We start from the raw sequence: 5,120 nt of genomic DNA, 5'->3' as shown, positions 1-5,120 counted from the left end.
GGGGGGGGATGTGGGGGGGTTGCCGTTGGTGGAGCTGAGCCACTGTAAGCCAACGGGCTGAGAGTGGCAGCTGGGGGTTTCAACTGTGGGATCCTGGGGGAGATGGAATTATGTTAAATGGGTCTGAGATACCAAAAATGGCCTCCATCACTGTTCAACCTGACTTTCAAAAAAGCCTGTATACCGTAGGCATGGGTGAGAATCGTAGGCACTTAGCTCATTGGGTTGATTGGATAAATGCCGTCGTTAAGATAACCTGCAGAAGGGAAGGGGGTTGTTCCCTCCCTGCTAGGCTGGACCTCTCTGGAAGAACTGCAAGAAATGTTTGGTGAACTGGGAATGAACCATCGTATCTCTGCCCCCCGTTTTAGAGGCCCAGACACAGAATTTCTTTGCTCTGGTACGAAAGGTCGTCCCTTACAGTCAGCCCTGGGGACAATGTCTGGGATTTGAGTATCTATCCTTGCCCCTGGGGTTAACTGGCCCATTGCTACAGGAGCCACTCTGGTGGTTGACCTGAGAAAGACCGAGGGAATTGTCACAGGGGGAAACAAGATTGTGCCGACGATAAAATGGTGGAAAGGGGGCCTGTCAAGTTCTCTGGTAAACAATTGTGGTGAGATCTAAGATTATCTGGCTCCCTCCCACCACCACCAGAGAAGATCTAAAGCACCAGATTCAGCGCTGCTGAGCCTGTTGAGAGCCTTGGCTAAGGCAAAGCAGTTTTCTCCCTTGGAGGAAGGCTCAAAAAAGCCACGCGGGTCACTGAATGCCCCTCCACTGAGGAGTTTAGGGGGTGGGTACCCCCTACTACTAGAGACGAGGGGTTAGGCCAGCGTTGCCCTCTAGTGTGAGCAATAGGGGGCAACCAGAGGGCCCCCCCCCATGTGGAATCAGCCACTTATTGGTGTCCCACGAACAGCCTGTCTTAGCTCTGCTAGACACGAGCCAGGCACACGTATCTAGGGAAATCCCGCAAAGCTTGGGGGAGAAACAAGAGCTGTTGATGGTTATGGCGGATAAAGGATCCAGAGCAGGCAAACTAGTCTTTGCCTACAGGTTGTCAGGCTTCCTCCCCACTGTTTTCGAGCGCAGCTTTCGCCCATTCCGGAGTATGTTTTGGGTGTAGATGGTCTGCAGGACCTGGATCTAACTACAACAGGTGAATTCAGGTTGCGTGACTTGGGATGACTGATCCTTGCTGTCTCAAGCAGTCATTCTAGGCGTACTTAAAGCCGTGAGCATGGGAGATAAATCCCTACAGAATCCAAAGGCTGGGTCCATCCGTAAAGCTCCTGGGTGTCCTCCTGGGGAAGACCAAGGTGTGATGCTGGTGGTGGTCACTGATAAAATGCAAGCCTTCCCAATCCCGAAAACGGTAAAGAAATGACAAGCTCCTGTTGGCTTATTGGATTACTGGAGACCTTTTATTCCTGTTCTAGCACAGTTATGGAGCCTTTGTATGCCTTGGTTAAGGGAAGCCAACAGGGTTTGGGTGCTAAACAAGAGGCTTTCTTAATGGCAAAAATGGTAGTGAAACAAATACACCCCGGGGGGTATTAATGCCAGATGTGAGTTATGAACAGGAGTTCGTATCCAGAGGGTTTGGCCGGGGCTTGTGGCAAGGACAAAATGGGAAGTCAACCATTATTTGCATAAGTTCAATAGGAATCTGTTCTCCTTTTGACACCACTGGAGACATTGGTTATGTTCCCAAGGCTCTGACTGAAATGCTGTATTTGAGAGAGACGTGCACAGACTCAGATATGACCAGACAGCTTTGAGGAACCAAGGTTGACTTTATGGAGCCAATGAAGCCCCTTGGCGCAAAAAGAAAAAAAAAAAATTGGCCTGGTAACTTGAGTGCAGGGTTCCTGGGGGCCTTACCAGGTGAGTAAGGGAAGTCCCTTCCTGGCAGGCTCAGGAACCTCAGGAGATTTTGAGGAGACCTCGAGAAGACAGGAAGTAATGCAAACCTATAGATATTGCCGGCAAGTCTGATGGCGAGTATTTGGCTTGGCTCTTAGCCTTGAACGGCTGTTAAAGGCTCACTCTGAAATTCCTTATGGAAAGCTCTAGCAAAGCCGATTTAAAATAATCTAAATGGCTAGTTACTGTTCTTGCTGCCCTTATGTAAATAGGCCAAGTTTGTTAAAACTGGACTTGTTTTACAAACAGCTTAGTCTTAGTTTCACTACCTTTGCTAGAAGTGGGGGTGACTTTGGAGAAAATTGTTTCTGTAACCTACCTTTGTGGGTGTTAGACTCTAGTTCTGATTAGTTGTCCTTGAATGTTTATTATTTATAAAACCAAGCTGGATCCTGCCTTTTGGTTTCTTTGCAAATCTGGCTCATTTTCTACCCGATCGCTTGCCTGACTCTAGGCCTGACTTTGAAAACCCAGCTGCAGGCCCAGCTCCTGAAACGAGACAACTGCTTAACTGACCTAATGTACCTTGTTATGAGATGTGGAACGGGTGCCGTCTCAGGTGATCCAGGAGAGGTCCAAAATACTGGCTCTACGAAGGGTGGGGCTCAGCTTAGCACTAGGGGACATCTACAATTGGATGCAAGCCCGTTTCATTGCTCAGATCATGATCTGTGCCCCTTTCCAGCAGAAAGTAGCTAGGTCATCACCCCTATACCTCAAGAATGAGGAATGGTGAAAGCCAGGGGTTGTTGACTCGTGGAGACCAAACAGCTATGTGCTAAAATGAGATTTGTCCTATCTCTTGCCTGTAAAACCTTTGTCTTATGGCCCCTAGCCTCACCTTGCTGATGTTCCTTTCTGTCACCTCAGGAAGTGTCTCCCTGTCACAGACCCCCACTTACAGTGAAGCTCACAGTTGCTACAACCATTAAGTCTGAGGAAAGGACCACTTCAGGTCACTCATGTTGCTCTTTATTGCTGCTGGGGGGCAGGGATGCACATCCCCTCCCGATATCTGGCTCTAGGGTCCTCATGGAAGATTGGCATACAAAGATTATACGGGTGGTAAAGATGTTGGGGGCAGAATGTAGGAGTGCTGACAACACCGACTCCATCTTGGGCCCTCCATCTTGTTCTCCCCTCTCGCACACAGATGGTGCCACTTTAGGTAATTAGCAGAGATTCTCTGTCTCACATGACACGACTTTAGATAACTACCCTGTGACGCATCATTGCCCCTCACTTCATAAAAGCTGCAGGTTGAGGTCCAGGTGGGCGGACACTGACTCTGGGGCGGATCTCTGCTGGATCCCACCTGCCAGGAAGTTATTCTGAATAAACCGTAGGGAGTGGCTTGCTTGTTTTTTGTATAAAAATGCCTTCTCAGGATTGAGGATACACTGCTGACCTTCTTCCACCTTCTGACATAGTTATTTTGCCATTTCATACATGAGAGAACTGAACTTGGGTGTTAAGAACACCTCTAGGACTTCACATCTAGCAGTGACCAGTTACAATCTTTACACGTCTTTCAGGCTTCCAAGACTATGATTAAAAAGTGTTCCCCTTGTAATATGGAGGATATTTTTAATAGAAAAGTTCTTTAAAAACACCATGGCCTTATCTAAGAGCATATTTTTTGTCCAAATGAGAGTAGTCTTAAAGAACAACAGATCCATCCAGCTTCCCCTGAAGCGGAGGGCATGGGTCCTGCGTCTCCTCTTTAGATGTGACAGCACCATCTAGTGGTAAAAAAAGGCATAGACCTAGTGAGTTGATTTTCTTCATTGAACAACTATCCCCACGTTTAAGGGTGACCAAGATTAATTTGGGGTTTCCACTTAAAAATAAAATGGCCAAATATGTTTATCTCCCACATTTGGGAAAAATTCTTCAAATACTAAGAAGACCGGGAGTACGAAAGTTGGTGACTGACTTAACAGGAAGTGCAGAGCAAGAGCCTGCGGGTGTAAATGGATGGAAGCAGGTGCTCCGTGCTGAGGCATTATGATCTGTGAACACGGGTGGGAGGCCAGAGGCAAGAAAAGACAGTGGATTAAAACCGTCTTCACCCTGTTACCCTACAGGAATCCGGATGCTTACACTCAGGGGTATGTGAATTCAAGGACAGCAGGCCCAGCTTAGACCCGGAAGATAAAGAAGGAAAATTCACACCCTGAATGATGCTTCCTCAACCTCCTTCCCACATTCAGCTCCCATGTTCTTTTCTAGAGGAACTGAAGGGCACTGGGGGAAACTCCAGCCATCCAGGGAAGTCCCTCAGGGAGAAGGCTGCTGTCTTCCATGAAGCCAACATTCAACAACAAATCCCTGCTTGCTTGAGTCTCTAAAATGAGTGGATGGCCCAAAGTCCTCACAAATTCAGAGAAAACAGCAATATGAACAACGAAGATCAAAACCAATGAAAAGTTAGTGGAAACAATATATAAGGAGGGGGACAAAAGTTCCACTTAATAGTGTTGTTGACCTTAAAGTATAAATGGCCAGTTATTTTACCAGCAAAAGATGGGTTTATTTGGGAATAAAAGAGAATTGCGGTCCAGGACAAACAAGCTGACACAAATCTCGAGGCAAGTCTGGGGAACAAAGGAGAGGCACGCTTCTTTAAGGAGGAGAGGGGTCAGTTGGGAAGGCCGTTATGAACTCAAAGTCCATTGGAGTAAGCTGGGAGCGCCAAGTGTGGTGGCTTCTCATTGGCTGAGCTGTTGCCTGGGGGATGAGAAAAGCATCTCTTTCTCTGGCTGGAGTAGTACAGTAGTATCCACTTGCGAGGTCAAGTCCACCTCCTGTTGGGTCTGCAATTGACTACAAGCGGTAGAGTATGAAAGTTCCCTTGCGGAAACCTCCCAACTCCATTTTAGTGGGGTTTCCCATTACTGATGTTCATGTTTCCCCTTTCTGGTCAAGATCTTTCCTTGCAAGCGATGCTGATCAACAGTCAATTTCTTTATAATTTGTGGCTTTAGCTCTCAGTGTCAGGAAGGACCTTTCCTGGCTGTCCTCTCTCACATGGGAGGGGAGTGCATAGCAGTTGGAAACCACTGAAGCCACATTTGGGTAACAGGGAGGGTTAGAAGGGAGAGCTGCTCAGGCACTTGCCCTCGGACGCCTGTGTCTTCCCCAGATTGTGGGCACTGAGCCAGCATCACTTTATTGGGCACATCCTTGCT

The 5,120-nt window shown here is 47.7% G+C and overlaps 1 pseudogene; it reads right to left on the bottom strand.

The window, feature by feature from the left end:
* The window catches only part of LOC121105625, a 2,993-nt pseudogene extending 1,291 nt beyond the window's left edge, over positions 1–1,702 (bottom strand).
* Between the last annotated feature and the right edge of the window lie 3,418 nt (positions 1,703–5,120).

Source organism: Ursus maritimus, unplaced genomic scaffold, assembly GCF_017311325.1.
Source record: "Ursus maritimus isolate PB19 unplaced genomic scaffold, ASM1731132v1 scaffold_28, whole genome shotgun sequence".
NCBI lineage: Eukaryota > Metazoa > Chordata > Mammalia > Carnivora > Ursidae > Ursus > Ursus maritimus.
The sequence above is the reverse complement of the archived record's forward strand: the minus strand, read 5'-3'. Positions and strand labels throughout refer to the sequence as shown.